The 20,738-nt window shown below is 45.7% G+C and overlaps 1 protein-coding gene across 1 annotated transcript in view; it reads left to right on the top strand.

Moving 5' to 3' along the window:
- The first annotated feature begins 362 nt into the window (after window positions 1–362).
- Dglucy (D-glutamate cyclase) overlaps window positions 363–20,738 on the top strand; it is an 83,554-nt gene continuing 63,178 nt past the window's right edge. Inside the window, exon 1 of the mRNA XM_027419124.2 lies at window positions 363–605. The gene's annotated coding sequence lies outside the window, so the exon portion shown is untranslated. The remainder of the gene's footprint in view (window positions 606–20,738) is intronic.

Here is a 20,738-nt window from a genome sequence, read left to right as displayed (position 1 = left end):
GATCAGGACCTGCATTCTCACCTGTACCCCCAAATGACCCAGTGCTGTCTGACACTTGGACAGCACAGATAGAAATGCCAGAGTCTGACTTCACATTGGAATCACCAGGGTAGCTGTAAAATAGTGCACACAGCATGTGCCCCAAGGTCCATGGCATTAGAATTTCTGGCATTTTTTATTCTATGGATGATGGTGGCCATTTCACTGCTTTATGCTTCCCTGATGCCTAGGGAAGGCAAGAAACTCCTGCAAAGGGAACTGCCCTTGGAGGGTTCTTCCAGCCGCCAACAACTCTGTGGCTTTAAGAACCGTGGCTGGCATTCTGCCATGAAAGCCACCACCCCAGTACAGGCCTTGCAAGCATTGGCTGCAGGAACTAAGCTGTAGCAGGCAGTGGTGCCCGGGGCTGGCCCAGGCATGTAAATGGAGCCTGAACTGGGCGGAACAAGCCAGTGTGGCAGTGGTGGCAGCAGGCAGCCTCTGATGCTCCCATGAGTTGAAGAAAAAGGATCTTTATGCCTTCCAGAAGGAAGCTCATTCTGCGAGGCTGAGGAAACAAAGGGAAGAATTGTGTGTCACTCTAGTCCAGACGTCTCAAACAAACAGTAAGTCAGCAGGGAACACAACAAAGTTCTCTGCCCTAGGCAACGACCACACACCCCTCCCCACCCTCCCCAGGAGTCCATGGGTTTACAGACACTGCTCCAGGAGGCTGCAGGCCAAAATCAATTCACAGTCTCTCTGCTGGAATCCATCTGGGCCTCCCCTTGGAAAGTCAAGTCTCAGCTCATGACACCTGGGACTATGAGTTGTGGGGATGGTTCTCCTCCCTCCTGGGATGGCCTTTCAAGGCATCTTCCCATCCTTGAGAATTCCAAGAGCACATGAGAGCAAAGAAAGGGAAACTGAAATCATTGGCTTTGGGCAACTTTGGGCTCTGCCAACTTTGGGTCAGAGCCTGCTAGGGAGGAGAGAATGAAGCTCAGGGGTGGCACTAGGGGAGGACAGTCCAGGCCAACACAGACCTAGGATTGTTGGTCAGATCAGCATAGGGCTCAGAGGTCCCTCCCTCTCTGCCTTTGAGGAATGAAAGCTGCAAGTGAGACAAGCATACACTGAAGACAGCTTGCTTCTGTCCCCACTGGGGGAGCCAAGGCTGACTTGGCACAGGTGACTGTGGCAGCATGCTTCAGACCCGTGTGTAGAGTCACCAGGATGGCCATGCCTGTCTGTTGTCTTCTTCCTTTCTGTGTGACTAACCTAGAGGTGGCAATCATCTACCTGACTTCATGGGAATGCATGGAAAAACCACCCATGTGCTGGGCAGGGGTGGGGGTGGGTGGTGGGTGGGGGCAGCAAGTGGAGATTACAGTGTCAGGAAGCAGTGTGCCTCCAATGACTGGCATGGAGGGGAGGGATGGAGTGGTTGCACCTTCTGTCAAAGGATAGGGAATTGAAGCCAGGAGTGAGAAGAGAAGGAGAGCAGCCTCTGCTAGAAGGATGGAGGGAAACTGAGGCAGAAAGACAGCCAGAGTGGAGTTCACTGAAAGCTAAACTGGGCTTGTACATATTTATGGTGAAGAATGTTTGCATTAATTTTCCATTGTTATGACAAAATACTTAGACAAGACTTAAGGAAGAGAAGTTAATTTGGGCGTATGATTTCAAAGGTTTTACTCAGTACATAGTCCTTTGACCTGGCTGAAGCACGTGGTAGAGGAAAGTAGCTCGACTCATAGCAGCCAGGAAGCAAAGAGAAAAAGAGGATGGGCCTAAAGACAAAATTGCCCCTCCTGAGCACCCCCAACCACCAAATTCCTCCAAAGCAATCCTTCTTTCTGTGGTTTCCACCCCCTCCCAAAAGCCCACTGATGAGGTCAGAGCCCACATGATGCCATCCCCTCCAGAAGGCCCCATCCCTGAACACTGCTGCCCTGGGGACCAAACCTCCTATAGTGACCCACTTCCTCACAACCTGAAAGAATCAGTTGTTCCTTCTGGCTTGGGGACTGAATTCTAGGAGGTCAGCTGGTAGCTCTTGACCTGGCATGATGTATACATGTGAGCAAACAAGGAAATTTGGAGACTTTCACAGGCATGTCTGAAAGATCTGCCAACACAGGGCTCCTGGGCTCGCTTGAATCAGGAACCTTTAAATTCCTTGTGCTACACCTGTTTCTGCACCTTCCATGTTCCCATGGATATGGCAGATTTCTGCTGTTCTTGGACTGTCTAAAGAGGATTCTTTTCAATTGAGAACCTCTGTGTGTGTGTGTGAGAGTGTGTGTGTGTGTGTGTGTGTGTGTGCGCGCGCGCGCGCGCGCACATACACATACGCACATGTAAGCACCCACCAGGTACATAGGTCTGAACCCTTCCAGTTAATTTCCATTAAATCTCCCATCAGTTAAGGATGACAGATGTACAAAGCCAAATGTACCCCTCTCCTTGACAGATTTCACAGCCTTTCTAGGATATCTGCCAAATTGCTAGATGGTATTTGCATTTTTAAAAAATCGAGTGCATTTTGTTATTTGGGTTTTAAGGATTTTCCAGCCTGCCTAAAGACGGTTTATCCCTCGTGCCTCACTTTATAGCTTTTCTTCAACATTCATAAATCCACTTTATCCTTCCATGAGGCCAGTAGCTCAGTTCTTCTCGCATGTTCTTTTGGAGGACACTGACTTATGGAGACACTAAATGACTTACAGTGGTTAGCATCCAGGCACAGGTCTCTGGAAAATTGAGAGCTTTAAATATATATATATATATATATATATCTTAATTCATTGTACGTGTGCATGTATGTGTCATATGTTTTGTGGAGACCAGGGAATTACTTTGTGGAGTTGGTTCTCTCCTTGCACCTTTCTGTATGTCCTGGGATTGAACTGAGTAGTAGGGCTTGGTTAGCAAGTGTCTTTAACTGCAGAACCCTCTTGCTGGCTCTGAACTGCATCTTTCTGACTGAGTGGGCCTGTACAAAGAGTTGCTCTGAAACACAGTGGATGAGGATACCATCTTATTCCATGATACACGGCTTAGGCTTCAAGTCTGGTACCCAATGATGGCAAGTCATCACTTGGAGTATGGCATCTCCCTGTGCACATCTCCTTCTCTGTAAAATGAGATACAGCCCCCATTTAGGAGGTAGGTGTGGATCAAATGAGATAGCGAGGGTAAACTATTTAGAACAATGCTTGGCACGCGGTGGCTTTCAGTAAATACTGTTCAGCTCTAACTTCATCTGTACTTTGGGGAAAGACATTTTATTAGCCAGGCATAGACTAAGCTGTAACCCAAAGTTCTTAAAAGGGTTTTCTCAGAGGGGCTAGAAGATGATTCATCTTTCACCTAAGGGTTAAGAGGTAGGTGGCAGTCCAGGGAGGATAGCAATGCTGGTCCTCAGGGCCAACCAGGCGCCATGTTCCTTCCACCTTCTGGATCCCTCTTTGCTCACTTTTTCTTCCTTCTGTTCCTGCCTGTGAGAAGAAGGGGAAGGAATAGGGGCGGACAGCCTCCTGAATGATCATTCAGAGGATGGACAGTCCTTTCATATCCCATTGGCCAGCACCTGGCCACATGTCACCACAGGAGAGTCTGAGAAATGTAGACTCCAGCTGTACCAATCAAAGAGGCCCACATAAATCTTAGGGGTTCTCCTTCTAAAAGAAAGAGGGAAGAGTTACGTATTCCATGTCCCTGTAGATGTGTTCCTTGGAACTGAATCTGAAGCTGTTAACCCACCTGGCCTCTGCTTCTTGCAGGCTGGAAGTCTGTTTTAGCTCCAGCATTTTTTTTTTTTTTTTTAGAAAATCTAGGGCTAGCTCTGGGCTTCAGTGTTTGAGGTGAATGCCTCTAACAGCAGTGGGATTACCTCCTATTGGCTGGTCAGGCTGTCCACAGTTGTTCAGCCTGTGCTCTCTGTACCCAGACATCCCAGCAACAGTGGCACTGTGCTCTGTTTGAAGCATGCTTGTTTTTCCTAATGGTGTAGCAACTTCCCTTGTCTCTAGAGAGACACTGTCCTTTGTGATCTTGGATCTCAGGTGGTTGATGAAGAAAGGGTATCCTCTCTGCTGCCTTGGGATCTATCTTTGTCTATGTATAGAGAGGACTTCTCCACATCTCACCAGGGATTCTCTTCAAGCTTCAACAAATGAGGTACTCTGGTTATATAGGTGCCCCCCAATGGTCCCCATGTCAAAGTCTTAGTCACAGGCCCGTGATGACAGTGGGAGATGATGGAGGCTTGAAGAGGTAGGGCCTGGTGGGAGGCAGTTAGGTCATTGAAGGCATCCCTTTGAAGGGAATATTTGGATCTTATCACTCCTCTTGTTCTTTGTCTCCCATCTGCTATGAGGGGAGTGCTTTTTCTGTTGTGTGCTCCTGACACAATGTTCTGTCCCTACTCAGGACTAAAAGCAATCCCTCTGGAACGTTTGGGTATTTGTTACAGTCACAGAAAGCTGATGTGCACCAGCTGGCCTGTCTGCTAGTGAGATGGGCAATAATGAGGGCCCTATCCTCTGTAATTCTAGAGTTTATTCTCCATGCTTACCTGAAATCAGTAAGTCAAGAAAGGGCTTAACTTGGCTCAGTGAAAGAATATGAAGGGATAAATATATCAGTGTTCTGTTCCCCGTATTGTCCAGAACTGACTGGAAATGAACACAAATATCTCAGGAGAGCTTAGCTCAGGGACTTTGCTTTGATGAATACTGTTAACACAGAATGAAGGAAGCATATTTACTGAGCACCAACTATGCACCAGACACACACTAAATGTGTAGTTAAGATATTGGATTGTGAACCTTAGGCCTAATAGAGTTTTTCAGAGACATACATGTCAATCTTCTCATTTCACCCCGATAAGCTCTGCAAAGCATGAGTTTTTCATATTTTATAGACAAAAGAAGGTTAATCTCAGAAAGAATAACAGTGGGGCTGAATTTGAACTACGTGTCTGATCCTTCTACATGCCCCAGCTGTTACCATCATTACCTCATCTGCAGGGGTCACTTTCTTTGTTGAAGATGGAATCTATCTCATATGCAGAATGACAGTGGCCACTCGGCTAAGCACCTGAACTAGTGATGACTGTTCAATGAAGGGGGGGATTTCATATGACTGGGGTGGCCACTTTTCTTCTGTATCCTGCAGCCCCCGCTACCCACTTTTGTCTACTTACCCTTGTATCCAAACCCACCCAGTTGAGCCTGCATCAGGAATGCCTCGGCCCTGCCCCTTCCCCAGGGTGCTAATGACGCTGGAGGAACTTGCTTCACCATGAGTTCTTTGAACTCTCAACAATCTGGTCCTTAAGGCTGCCTAGAAACCCTTCCAGTTGTCCCTAGACAGTTCCCTGCCCCTTGGCATCGCCATTTCCTCCTGATTGTTCTTTTCCCCTCAGTCCTTTCTCAGACCTCATTGTCATTGGTCCAGAATAGATCCTGACCATTGACATACCTGAACAGCACTGAAGCGGTAGGAAATATGAGGTGCCAGGCCCACCCTTACAGTCACTCAACTTCTTTTCTCTTTCTATCTTTCTCATGCTGGGGAGAGGTGTGATCCTGCCCAGGACTGCCCATCTCTCCTGGAATCTCTACCCATTGTGTTTTCTCTCTCTCTCTCTCTCTCTCTCTCTCTCTCTCTCTCTCTCTCTCTCTCTCTCTCATGCCTTGAGCCTATACTCTAGCAGTACACTCACTGCTGTCTGACTCAAACTATGTCTGAAAATGGCCACATGCTTGTGTTTCATGCTGTCTATCTTCCCTCCTGAGCTTTGATCACTCTCTTTTCTTTCACAGCCAAGCTTCTTGAAAGAACTGTCTACACTGCTTCCCACTCAACACTCTATCGCCCATTCCCATCTGGTTTCTGTCACCTTGACCTACCCACCTGTGCTGACATCATTAACCGAGCCATTCTCCTCGTCACTTGAAGCTGTTCTTTGGCCTGATGGCATCTTTCTGGGACTAGGTATTGTCACATATCATATCCCTTGCCTCACAGTGGCACTGCTCTGGAGACGTCTACTCTGTCTTGATAGACATATTTCCCATTTCCTTTACAGAGATGCCTGTTTGTCTCACACCCAATGGCCCATGAGACTGCCTGCCCACTGCCCTTCTTGACTTCCGCTCTGCCCCCTGCTCTACCACACAATGAGAGCCGATGGCTCCCAGCTTTCCCTACTGCATGCAGGTTACCTCCCTGGAATCTGATGCTCAATGCCCAGCCTCTGAGGACCTCTGCACAGGGATGTCACTTGGGTTCCTCCTGTTTAGCTTATGAAAGCCAGACTCATCATCATTTTCTTCCAATGTTTGCCCTTCTTAAGTCTTTCCTTTTTGTGAGTGCCCGTTGTCTCTTTCAGGGAAAACAAATCTAACCGTTATAATGGATTCCTCTTTCTTATTGTGTCTGTACTCCATCAGACCTCCCACCTGCTGAGTCTACCTTTTCCAGTGCCTTGAACCCTTGCTTCCTTTCATTCCCTGCCTTTGGGAACATCCTGATTGCTTGGAACAAGTCACATAACTGTGGTAAGTGTCCTCGGGGAGGGTCACATCATGCTCATCAGGAAGAATTATTTTGATTTTCAGTCTGAAATACAGACTGAAAAACAGCCCCGCCAGGGATGGGTAAAGAGAGTCTTAAACCTTTTGGGTGGGGTTGACAAGATGGCTCAGAGAGCAAAGGTGCCTGCCACCAAGCCTGAAAACCTGAGTCTGATCCCTAGGACCTACATGGTGGAAAGAAAGAACCAACTCCTGAAAGTTGCCCTCTGACTTCCACACATGTGCTGTGGCAAGTACACACACACACACACACACACACACACACACACACACACACACACACACAAATGTAACCCATGTGTCACACATCACCCCACAAACACCAAAAGTGTGTCAGCTAGACATTCTGGAAGGCAGAAGCTCTAAATCTGAGAGTCAGAAGAACCACACACCCTCTGCAGACTTCTGGGACATTCTATTTTACCTGTCCTGGTTTTGGTGACCCCAGGCTGTCCTTGCTGTCCTGACTTAAGGCCTCACCCTACCTCTCCTCCTCCTTCACAGGTCACCCCTTCTGTGTTTCTCCTACTCTTTGTCAACTCTTCCTTCATAGATCTTGCCACTGGACTTGGGGCCACTCCGTTGACCCACAAGAATCTCATTTCTAGAGTCTTTATGCAATTGTATCTACAAACACCCTTTTTCCATAGAAGGTCATGTTCACAGGGACCAGGAACTCAGGCTTGAGTGTATCTTTGGGGAGAGCCACTACAATACAGGAAGAAATAGATGGCTCCCAAGCACCACTCCTTGTCTGCCCGACACCTACCTTTTCTAGCTAAGCACTTTTGGAATTGCACTGCCCAACATGGTCCAGGTTGCCAAGTTAGCTGGTGTGTCTTCTTGGTCGGGTATGTCTGTTTCTCTTAATCTGTCCATTAGTTACTAATGACAAGTGCAAATACATGCAACATTGGACATAGAGATGAATAGGAGGCTGTGAAAAGGTCCAGTTGCATTTGGTGATAGAGTGGGGACAAAAGGACATGGTGCTGTCACTCACAGAGTGGTCTATTGCAGAGGTGTGACAAGGAACCTCTTAGTGTCTGCTGAAGAATGAGTCCCTTCATCAACCAGAGGATGCTGGACGGTGCTCTCCAGGACACTTCCCTTACCATTGCTCTCAGAGGGTGACATCAGTGAGAGTGTCCCCTCTAGGGACTTATCAACTCTAGCATCTATTTGCAGACAAGAATAGAAAATTCTAGGGTTGGCCTCTGGTAGTTAAACAATCTTTTCTGTAGGTGGCTTGACTGGAGTCCCTCAGACAAGATGGCTCTCTGACACTCAGTTGTAGCAAGGTTCTTTTTCTGAAAACTCCAAGGGCTGTCAAGCAGAGCCAGAAGCCTCTGCAAGTCACACCCAGGGATCTGGACTCTGTCCTTGCCCTGTCTCCTGGCTCATTTCCTACACTTTGCCCTCCCCCAGCCTCGCTGCTTGGCCTCTACCCTGGACTTGTTGAACTGAGGAGTGGGGTGGGGTGGGGCTGATCCATGTGGCACTCCTGCCGTCTCCAGTGGCTGCTGTTTGAGTATGGGCAGGCACTGTTGGGAGAGGGGGAGCCGGGAAAGAAGGCCTCCTGGTTCTGTCCTGTCCCCCATTTTGCTGTCCTTCTTTGCTTACACTGGGAGCCTGGGACAGGGAATTAGACTTTTGCAATCCTGAAGTGTGATTTCCTAGTTCTTGATTCAGTTGGTTAACTGGTTCCGGGCAGAAAGATGAGCTCTTGGCTGTAGTCCCTTTTCCCATCTTCCAGAAGGTCAGCTGGGACTGAGGAGATTAAGGGGGGGTGTCTCTTTTCTTTCTTGTAATTAATTTTATTTGTGTGTACAAGTGTTTTCACAAGTGTGTGTGTACCTGTGTGTGTGTGTGTGTGTGTGTGTGTGTGTGTGTGTGTGCGCGCGCGCGCGCGCGCCAACACTCATGCTTGTGCATATGCATGTACAGGTGTTCATGGAAGCCAGATCAACCTCAGGTATAGTTCCTCAGAGGTAGTCTACATCGAGTTTTGAGACTGGGTCTATCACTGGGACCTGTAACTCACCAATAGCTGGCCATCGGGTCCCAGGGATCCTCTTGTCTCAACCTCCCCACTCAGAGATTGCTAACATGCTAACGTGCCCAGCTTTTTCCATGGGTGCTGGGGATCGGACTCAGGCAAGTAGTTTACCAGCTAAGTCATCTCCCGAGCTCCAAGAATGTTATTTTCTTACAGAACAGGCTGAAGAAGGAGCCCACACATACTATCTGGCTATCTCTTCCTCCTCCTCCTCCTCCTCCTCCTCCTCCTCCTCCTCCTCCTCCTCCTCAGAAGTCATCTACATTCGTAGCCTCTCTGCCCATGGATATTGACACCAGATTTCACAGCAGAGATCCCAGCTACTTTGAAACCTGTCAGCTGCTGAGCATACATGTTTTCAGTATAAAGTTCAGAGGCATTGAGTTATCCATGTATTTTGCAACAACACCATCATCCTCCTCCAGAACTTATTCCTCATCTCTGACGAAAACTCTCCCTTATCTTATCCCTGTCCCTTTACCAGCTACTGGGAACCCCCACTCTGTTACACTTACTATCTTTGTGAATTTAACTCACTCAGATACTTCACATAAAATGAAATCATAAAACATTTGTCTTATGTCTGGCTTCACTTTGCAGTGGCTTTCATAATGTCTTCAAGACACATCTATATTACAGCATGTGCAAGAATTTCACTCCTTTATGCACATTATAAGTATACTTGTTTATTTGTCAGTATTATTTGGGTTGCTTATGCCTTTGGGCATAGAGAATGATGCTGCTAAGAACACAAATGTATAAACACGCAGTGAGTTTCCTGCTCGCCCTCCTTTGGGGCACATACCTGAAATGCGCTTGTTGGATACGTGGTCATTCCTTGTTTCATTTTTTTGAGGAAGAGCCATTTGATCTGCTAAGAGGCTCCACCATTTCACATTCACAGCAGGGATGGTCAGGGGTCTACCTTTCTCTAACTCTCAGCCCAACTAGTATCTCTGCTTTGGCTTTTGTTTCTCTCAATAGACCCCCAATTATATCCTTGGGCTTTGATTTGCACTCTGTAATGATTTATAGTGCCAGTCTCTTTGTGATAGCTCATTGATTCATAATTTCTTTTGGAGAAAGATTTATTAAGCTCCTTGCCCATGGCTTAATTGAGGTATTCGTTTGCTGTTGTTGAGTGGTGGGAGTTTATATTGCTCATTCTTAACCACTGTGGTTCCACAAAGCTTGAGATCTAGTTGAGGGTGTGTCTTCTAACACAACGTCTGGGGTTTTGTTGTTGTTTAGAAGTGATGTGACATTTCCCAGCCCTTTACTCTTCCATATGTATGTTGGAATCAGAGCCAGGCATAGTGGCACATACCTGTAGTCTCACCTACTCAAGAGGTTGAAAAAAGGGAATCATCCCAGTCTGTGGAGTTTAAGGCCAGCCTGGCAATAACAAGATCCCATCTCAAAAATAAATTTGAATTGGTTTGTTGAGTTCTTTTAAAATAAAATAATAAAATATTTCTGGGGAGATTGCTCTGTTGGTAAAGTATTTGCTGGAAAAGTGTGAGTACCTGAGTTCAAGTCCCAGAACCCTTAGGAAAAAAGGGGTGTGTATAATCCCAGTATTGAGGAGGTGGAGACAGGTGGATCCCTGGAGCTCAATGGCCAGCCAGCCTGGCTACTTGGTGACACCAGGCCAGGGAGAGAGAGAGAGAGAGACCCTGCCTCAACAAAAAGGTGGGTGGGGCTGAGTGATAATACTCAACATTATTCTCTGGCTTGCATACATATATGAATAAACACACAAACACACACATACAACACACACACACACACACACACACACACACACACTCTTGCTAGGACTTTGGTTGGAAAAGCTCAGAATACATGTGTCAATTTAGAGAAAAGTGGCATGTTTGAGATACTGAGTCCTTCTGTCATAAACAGAACTTTGTCCACATTTGTTCTTCTTTAAGTTTTTTAGTAAAGGTCTCCATAATAGGATTTCACATGTTTTCTTAGATTGAGATCTGTGTATTTGTTTTTGTCTGGGCTTCTGTGGCCTCAGGCTGTCCTGGCTTAGGGCTCACTCTCATCTCTCACCTCCTTCACAGACTCACACCTTTGGGTTTCTTCTATTCCTTGTCTTTTCTTGCTGCACAGGAAAAAAGTGCTTGTTGATAAAATGACAAGAAGACTCTTGAGATAAGACCACTGTGGATCAACTGAGTGGCCTGAAATCCAAACGGCGACTTCTAGGGAGGTTTTCAGGTTATCCTTTACCTCCCCTGGTGGGGCTGTCGTCAGTCTGGATTTCAGACCTAGGTGGTCAATCAAAATAATGCTTTCCTGTCTCATGAACATGCAGCGTGCCCTCCCCCACTCTCTACCCAGTGCTGGGGATGGAACCCAGGGCTTCCCCTGTGCTAAGCAAGTGCTCTACCACTGAGCTATACCCTCAGACCCAGGACTATGGTTTTTTTGGTTAAGGGATGGTCCCAGGACCCATGGAGTCTCTCTATGTGTAGCTGCAGTGAAATAAACATTCCATGTCTTTGAAATTGTTATCTGCAAAGACAATGTAAACAAGAGCCACCAGTGGTCATTTTTGTCACCCCCATAGAAGAATCTACAACTAAGTTATCAAAATTCATAGCCGAATTCAGAAAAAAAAGTTTGACATGAAATCAATCCATGCAAATCAATTGCATGTTCATTTACTGCTAATAGTTGGAAAATTTAAGTTTACAAGATACCAAAGCTGGAACAGGTCAGAAAAAGAATGTTCCAGAAGCCTTCAAGAGGGTGTGTGGTTCTGCTGACTCTCCTCTTTAGAACTAACTCCTGCCTTCCAGAACTTCTAGCTAACACATTTCTGGTGTTTTCAATGTGACATGTGATCTGTGGCTGCTACATGCCCAGCAGGAGTTTATTACATCTTTGATCAGTTTATCTGTGTGCGCACTGCCACAGCACATGTGTGGAAGTCAGAGGACAACTTTCAGGAGATGGTTCTCTTTTCAACATGTGGGTCCTTAGAGGCCAAACTCAGGTTGTCAGCTTGATGGCAGGGACCTTTGCTTGCTGAGCCATCTAGCCAGCCCCACCCTGAAGGTTTGTGACAGGGTCTCTCATTGGGACCTGGGACTCTGGCTGGCTGGCCAACAAGTCCTGTCTCCACCTTCCCAGTGTTGGGATTACAAGCATGCACCAGCACACCCAACTTTTTGTATGTGGGTTTTGGGGATCTCATACTTGCCAGGCAAGCAAGTTACAACTGTGTTATCTTCCTAGCCCTCCCCCCACTGTTAGGATTTTGATAAGTCTGTGGGCGCCTAATTGAATTCAGTAGGTTCAAAGGCCATAACTTTTTATTAGCGCAATTAAATTATTGATTATCTTGTACCTCATGGCTGTGCTGGACAGGTGGTAGTTATGTAGTCCCACAAATGAGATGAGGATACTTCTGCCTTAGTGCCTACATGCAGGGGGTAGCTCAGAGGAATTTGCTGCTTTACACAAAATGGAGCGACTAAGCACAGTAATAGACAGCCAGGATGACACTGTTCTACAGCAAGTAGGCAATGAGTACAGTATGTTCCTCACAACGGCTTGGGTGCCCTTTACCCAGGTGATAAAACTGAGGTCCAAAGAGGTTATATAATCTGCCCAAAGTTCATAAGGGTAATAGCTGATCTGCATCTTGGATTTTAGTCCATATTCATCTTTTGTGGGGGGCTCTTGCTAAACCAAGAGAGAAAGTATGTGTGTGGGTCTGTGTATATCCATTCTTGTGTGTGAGTCTGTATGTATATGTCCATTCTTGTGTGTGTGTGTATCTATTCTTGTATTTGAGTGTGTATGTCCATTCTTGTGTATGAGTGTGTCCATTCTTGTGTGTGAGTGTGTGTGTGTATCCATTCTTGTGTGTGTTTCCATTCTTGTGTGTGTGTGTATCCATTCTTTTGTGTGTGTCCATTCTTGTGTGTGTATCCATTCTTGTGTGTGTGTCCATTCTTGTGTGTGTCCATTCTTGTGTGTGTCCATTCTTGTGTGTGTGTGTGTGTGTGTGTGTGTGTGTATCCATTCTTGTGTGTGTGGGTACTTAGAGGACAACCTCATGCCTTAGTCCTTAGTTTCCACCTTGATTGAGTCAGGGTCTCTCTTTTGTTGTTCGACATGGTATATGTCAGACTATCTGGCACATGAGCTTTCAGGGATTCTCCCATCTTCATCCTCCATCTCTTTATAGCAGTGGTCCTCAACCTATGGGTCTTGACTCTGTTGGGGTCAAATGACCCTTTCATAATTGTCACCAAGACCATCAGAAAACATAGATATTTACATTACAATTCATAACAGTAACAACAACATAACAGTTATGAAGTAGCAATGAAAACAGTTGTATTGTTGGGACATGAGGAACTGTATTTAAGAGTTGCAGCACTAGAAAGGCTGAGAACCACTGGCACTATAGGAACATAGGGATTATAAACACACACTACTGTACCCAGATATACAGGTAAAAATTTGGAGATTCAAAATCAGGCCATCCACTTTTGCAGCCAGCTCTTTCAACACTGAACCATCTTCCCTGACCCTAAACATGATATTAAATGCTACCCAACTCTGTGATCAATGCAGCAAAAATGATGTCATGGAGCCAGAAATGCACCTTTAGCAACTGCTCCAGGATTCTGATTTGGGCAGAGAGCCACACTTTGAAAAACAGTGCTTCCCGTAAAGAGAAGCTGAAATGCTTCTCACACAAAGATGAAAGTATTCAACAACAGAAAACCTCTGGGATGGAAGCCAGGCATAATAGTGTACATACCAATATGCAACATTCCAAAGGCTGAGGCAGGCAGGAGGATCAGGAATTTGAGGCTAGCCTGAGCTAAATAGAGGTAAACCTTGTCTCAAAAACATACACACAAATATATTTTTTAAAAATATAATCTTTACTCTTCGAATTTGAGGCTATAAGGGTTATGAAATGGAAACATACCTCATCTCTTCCTATCCCTTAGGGATAGGTATCCCTACCTAAGTCCCAGGTAAGTGCAACTCATTAAGCTTGCCTAAGGAGGCATGGCTCTCCCTCTTGCTAACAAAGACCCTTGAACAAACACATACTGATAACTTGATTGTGTGTGTGTGTGTGTGTGTGTGTGTGTGTGTGTGTGTGTGTGTGTGTTATGTGTGTAGGCATGTAAGATGACAGCTTTAGTAGAGTGATTTCTCTCTTACATTTGTTTGGGTTTCTTGAATCAAACTAAAGTCTCAGGCTTGCAGAGTAAGCATCTTTACCAACTGAGTCATCTTGCTAGCCCACGGTTTGGATGTTTTTGAGACAGGGCTTTATGTGTTTCACTCTGGCCTCAAACTAGAGCTCGCTGTGTTTAAGGATGACCTCGAATTCCTGACCCTTCTGCCTCCTCCTCCAGAGTGCTGGGATTCTATAACACTCTAGATTCTAGCAAGTGTTCCTAGGAACCATTTCATACCTTAATGAAAATACATTCTAAGCTCCTGGAAAATCCTTTTCTGCTCTTTAACAAGTCAAACCTGATGCTCAAGCTGTCAGACCTGGAAGTGTCCATAGCTTGCTAGGCAGAAACCAAAGGAAAAAGGCTTAGTTGTCACCTAAACATAGCGGACTTGGATGTGAAACAAAGTGGCTCCAACTGCAAACACTTGCTGGACCACCTTGGCTTTTCGGGTGCAAATTTATGCTTGGCAAGGAATGAGATGAAAACTTCTCTCCACCTGGTAGGCAGTGTTTTCTTGAGCTCCTGTAGTTTATATTGGCTCCTGGGAAGGGTTGGCCATCACCCATGGGTCAGGGAAGATATATGCATTTGAGGGCTAGTCATTGGCCTGTGATCAACACAAGACATCTAATGGGATAAGGCCATGTCTGGCATTGCTTCTGGGTTGTTTGAAGTTAATATCGTGAGAACCCAGGGAGATGTTTCGGTTATACATTTATTTGATAAATGAAGAGACTAAGACACAAATTTACAAAGCAACTTGCCCTTGACCACCCACGTGATAAGAACCTACCCCTCTCCTCTGACATGTATTCTGTGAGGGCCTGCTGCACTCTGAGTTTGGTCTTCAATGTAGAAATTTCTTCTAAGGCCAACAGACTCCGCCACTCATTGACCTTCACAAAATACAAGAACAAAAACCATAAAAAGGACACAAACATTGGCCCTTAGGTCTAGGGATAATGAAAATACAATGAACTATTTAGACTTGGGTCTAAGAACAATGAAAATAAAATGAACTAAAAATTATATATGTCAATCACTTAGCCTGGTGCTTGGTGATTTTTTTTAAAGTTCTCAGCAGTCAAATCCTTGGGGAAATTTCTCCTACACCTATGTAAAAGATGGGTGCAGTAGTCTATTCCTATAACCTAAGAGCTGAGGATACTGAGACAGGGGAGCCCTGAAGTTCACTGGTCAGGCAGTTTAGAGGAATCAGTGAGCTCTAGGTTCAGTGAGAAACCCTTCTTAAGATGATGATGGTGATGGTGGTGGTATGCAAAGCAATTGAGGAAGACACCAGAAGTGACCTCTGGTCTCCACACAACATGTACACATATGTATGTGCACCCCTACACATATGTAAATAAACATACAACACACATTTAGAAAAAGAAGCCTACAAGTCACAAGGGCTGCTTTCAAAATCCGACTTTAACAAATTTTCAATATGCAACTGTAGAGATGTTTCAGTTCCTTTGGGGCTTCTGAGTCCTCATAGGAAAAATGGAGGCATTACCAATCTCCAGCCTCCAGTGTTATGTGTGTACACCTGTGTGTGCAAGTGGTCAGGAGAACATACACTCATGCACAAGCACACAGAGGCCAGAGGCCACTGTTGAGTGTCTTCCTCTATTGTCCTCCACCTTATTTTCTGAGGCAAAGTCTCTCAGTGAATCTAGAGCCTTGTTCATTTGGCTAGACTGGTTAAGCAGTGAGCCCCTGAGAGCTGCATCCCAAAGCTGGGACTGCAAATGTGCCAATGTGCCTGGCTTTTTTAGGTACTGGGGACCTGAATTCAGGTCCTCATGCTTGTGTTGGGAGCACTTTACCAGATCATCTCCCAGCTCCAGTGAATTTTATTGTTAGGATCAAGTACTTGGAAGGCACTTATTAATGGCACATGGATGTTATAGAAAGAGGAAGTGTCTTTGTGAATAGATGTTGGAGTTAGGTTTTAATGTGGCAGGAGCCTGAATCTGCGGGGTGGAAGCAGTGTCCCAGTTGCTTTCATCATGACTTTACAGAAAAGCCTACTTGAATTGCTTTCAACATTGAATGACCCCACTCATCCAGAGAGCCAGTCAATTCAGTGGTAGGGCTATCTGGGTATTCACAATGGCATCATGGCTCCAGCTGCAGCTCTTCCCAAGGGTTTCCTCTGTAGGCCAGTTTATACTTCTGGTTTTGTGTAGCATGGTAAATTGGCAAGACCAGATCCATGCTTTGAACCCACAGCCCAAACTCATTTTTTTTCCACTTGGGGCATTCTGGGAGTCATTCTAATTCAGTAGTCCTTAACCTTTCTCATGCTGTGGCACTTTAAAACAGTTCCACATGTTGAAGTGACCCCCAACCACAAAATATTTCATTGCTACTTCATAACTGTAATTTTGCTACTGTTATAAATCATAATATAAATATTTTTGAAATAGAGGTTTGTCAAGGAGGGGTCACAACCCACAGGTTAAGAACCTCTGCTCTAATTGGACCAGCCTAGACTACATTCACCAATATCAGGTGATAGCCTAAGCCACATGTTACCCTTAGAGCCTTAAGTAGAGTCTGGTTCCTTAGAATGTGGGTCCCCTACATGGAAATCCAGGCTTCTTACAGAATCAGCCAGGATAATCACAATATGGGGACCTGTTTCTTAAGATCTATTTATTATTTTATGTGTATGTGTGTGCCTATATGAGTTTATGTGCTCCACATGTATACAAGCAGGAGCCCACAGACACCAGAAGAGGGTGTCAGATCCCCTGGATCTGGAATTACAGATGAAGTGAGTATTGACTTCTGAATCATCTCTCCAGCCCCAGGAGTTGCCTTTATTAAGAGAGAGAGAGAGAGAGAGAGAGAGAGAGAGAGAGAGAGAGAGAGAGAGAGGGAGAGGGAGAGAGAAAGAGAGAGGACAGAGTAAGCTGTGTATGAGAGCAGCTGCAGAATGTCCTTTCTTCTTGAGAGTCAGTTGTGAAGTCCAGAGCCTGAGAAAGAGGATGGGCATTGGAAGTGCCTGGTGTGAGCTGGGAGTTTACCAGCAGGCTCAGGAAACAGGCCTCTTTTCTCCCACTATACAGGCCTATCCCTTATTCGACTCTTGCATTTTTTACTCTGCCTTAAACTGTTCAGTGCGGAGATAAAGAGAGCCCCCAGGGTACTGACTCTGAGCAAGAGGCCTTTTCTACTTTTCTTCTCTTGTAATAGACCCCATGTCCCTGAGACAGGAACTGTGACCTCATTTCATAGATTGAGGAAGGAGTTGGATGGGAAGTGACTGACTTTCCAGAGCCACTCATTAATAAATGGGAAAGAGGGGTTGAGGTCCCTCATGGCTGTTGACTCTAAACCCCACATGTAGGTAGCCATGTGGCCTGGCCCTTGAGGATTACTTTGTACTGTGTGTCACACCAAGCACCCAGGCTGGTGACCCTTTTGCATGTTGTCACTTACTCTGAAGCATGAGTGTGTTCTGTGCTATGCACAGAGACACTGATGAGTGTAGGGGCTGGAGACAGGGACCACTCATATACTGGGGCCTCCTTTAAACCTGCTCCAGGGAATTAAGGATGGAAGTCAACCCTGGGAGAGCTAGCCAGGCAGCCATTGAGCATCCTGTAATAGCGACATTGGCGCTTCTTACACCCTCATCTCTAACAGGGATCGCCATTGGTAACAGGCAAGATCTCTGGGCACTTGAAGCATCCTCCTGGAACCCCAAGGCCCCTTCGAGGCAGGTGTTACTGTTCTCCTCTTTTTATAGATGAGAAAGCTAAGGACCATGAAAGCTGAGGTCATAGCAGGCAGCTTGGTATTCTCTTTTTTTTTTTTCTCCATTTTTTAAATTTAAATTAGAAACAAGATTGTTTTACATGTCAATCCCAGTTCCCTCTCCTTCCCCTCCTCCCCTAACCCCCACTAACACCCTACCTATCCCATACCATTTATGCTCCATAGGGAGGGTGGGGCCTCCCATGGGGGTTTCAGAGTCTGTCATATCCTTTGGGATAGGGCCTAGGCCCTCCCTTGTGTGTATAGGCTGAGGGAGTATCCCTCTATGTGAAATAGGCTCCCAAAATCCATTCCTATGCTATGGATAAGTACTGATCTACTAAAAGAGGCACCATAGATTTCCCAGGCCTCCTCACTGACACCCCAGGTGTATCCTCTTACCTCTCTGAAAAGTTGCCCAACCATCTTGAATGGCTAGCAAATGGAGGAGTCAGGATTTGAACTCTAGTTCTGTCTGACATGAGACTGTGGGCTAAGTACTTTTGCTTCAAAGCAAACTTGAGGAAAACCTTCCAATGAGTGGTCTGGCTTTGAGTCTCGTTCCCTGAAGAGAAATCCTATTCCTGGGAAAGTGGTCGTCTTTGTTGGACTAAGCCCATAAGGCCCTTCCTTGTGTGTCTGTGCTTATTGACACCACAGTTCCCCTCCCCCACTCCTCACTTCTTCCCTGAACCAGCCACTTCACACCCAGTTCCTCTGGGGTGTGTACACCTGCAGCAATTCTAGTAGGGATCTTCTGGGCCTCAGCCACACCACCCACATGCTCATGCAGAGGGTGTGAGCTTCTGCACGCTTAAGGACACAGACAACGAAAACAGAACCTTGAGATGAAAAGGCCCATGTGAACAATCACAGGTATGACAGCCACTGCAGGAGAAGGTGGCTGTGGGGAAATGGATTGCCCCCCCTCTTTCTTATGTTCCGTTTTTAGCTGTGTTTTTCAGAGCAAGTAGGTGCCATGGTGATAGGAGCCATAGAAATAGATGGAGCACACCTCCCAGCAGCCGTTCCCATGGAAATGCACCAGGGAGAGCCGGTGACTTGCCCCTGCAGCTGCCTGCTGCACACTGGGAGTAGGCCCCTGATGGCTTCTTACTGTCTTTCTGGAGTTGTACCAGGGTCTGAGGGTGCACTCTCCCTCCTGGGGTAAACTGAGACCATCCCTGAGTCTTCCCAGGGTTCTCTTAAGGAACTTGACTTTCCTTCAGCCTGGCCACCTTGCTTCACAGTCACCTTCAAACAAATCCTATGAGACTTCCTGTTCCCACAGTTGTGAGCATGCGTCTAGGTCCTGCCTGGATATAGAACTGGTGTTGGGTTCATGCTGGATAATAACAAATTTAGGGGCGGGGACTGAGTACCGAACATTTGGTGCCCATAAAATGAAATCTCAGAAGATCTAAGCCAGTAAGCCAGGAGAGGTAGGAGTGATTCTACTTGAGACTGGCACTTAGTCTGTGAAGCCTCACTGGAACACAGGGAGGCCTAGATGCAACTATTTTTGGACCCGGCTTTAGTGGACTCAAAGAGCCTTTGAAACAATAGTTGGAGCCATGGCATTGCACTTATGTAACTGAATCTGCAAAGCGATGGATGTGTGTACAGATGAAACTGTTCTCTTTTGTTTGGATTTAGTATACATCTTCCAAAATGGAACCCAGGTATAAATACACCATTTAAACCTAACTGCCTTATATAGGGCCCAGCATAAAAGTATTAATGTTAAAGGGTATTATTATTGCAGTCCTAGAGTATCTGTTTCTGTCATAGGATACTATTATATTATGAACATCTATTTTCATAGATCAGTGCTCTCAGGTGGCACACATCTCCAGGGGCAGGATAAATGCAATCCTGGACTAAAGTATGATTCTAAGACTAAGTACTAACCAAGTGAAATTAACTTTACTTTCAATTAAAGAAGCATGTACATGATCCTAACACAGGAGGGTTTTGTTTTGTTTTGTTTTTTTCATTAGTAACAGTCAATCCACAAACAGTTACATAAATAGTTAGAAACTGTGAAAATGGTAGTACTGGAAGATGATAAGGAAACGTTTGTCCTGGCATCTGAGTCCTTGCCACTGAAGCCCTGTCCTAGCAATTGAGGTGTTTGAAGCCTCCAACCCCTTCAGTCAGGGAGTGGTGTGTGTATGGTAGACTTGGCTTGTAGGTCACACCATTAAAATAGATAGTGCGGAGCTAGCTAGGCATCATTAAAGTAACTGCCTGGTTTAGCCTACCACTTACCCAGCGAACCATGTGACTTGGCATTGATCACTGGCAACATCTACACTCAGACACCATGTGGATTCCTGGGTCATATTTCGTGGTTACAGGAATGTAGCCTGATGGAGCCATTACAGAAACTCCATATTAAACAAGCAAACACGTGTGCTCTAGTTTCACAGGCCAAGCCAGCTCTGAAGCAGAAGGATGCCTTTCTTGCCCACAGCAGTCATGCCTTGGAGTTTTGCCCCTCGGTTGGGTTACTCTACTTGGCTGGCAACTCAAAGCAGATCGACTTTGAAGGAGCTGCTCTCAGACATTCCATGACTCTAAACATGGACATTCACAGTCATGTTGGCAGACAGAGTTATGGCCAGATTTTCAGAGTCATACAGTGAATGTTTGGCTACAAGAACATCCACACAAAACCTTCCTTTCCCAAGACAAGCTCCTTTGCCATAGGGTTGGGACAGGAACCCCAAGGCTAAGAATTCTCCACACCTCTGATTTCAACTGGACATTTAAATGAATGTTTAATACTAGCTATCACAATTACCATCTTTAAATATGCATTTTTAAATCTTAAATTTCAACTTTCTTATAGTAAAATATATATTGCGTGAAATGCTACTGCTGTTTGCCATTTTTATGTGCATTGACCTAAGGTATCATTAAGATATCACCACCATCTTTTCCCAAAACATTTCCATCTGCTCAAACTGAAACTAACTGCCCACTGTCCCCACTGCCAGCACCAGCAACTCCCATTCACTGCTATGTCTGTGAACTAGGCTGACCAGGGTTCCTCATGTGAGGGAACTCACACAGTATCTGTCTTTC

Source organism: Cricetulus griseus, chromosome 5 (assembly GCF_003668045.3).
Source record: "Cricetulus griseus strain 17A/GY chromosome 5, alternate assembly CriGri-PICRH-1.0, whole genome shotgun sequence".
Taxonomy (NCBI): domain Eukaryota; kingdom Metazoa; phylum Chordata; class Mammalia; order Rodentia; family Cricetidae; genus Cricetulus; species Cricetulus griseus.
This window is presented reverse-complemented; position numbering and strand designations above follow the sequence as displayed.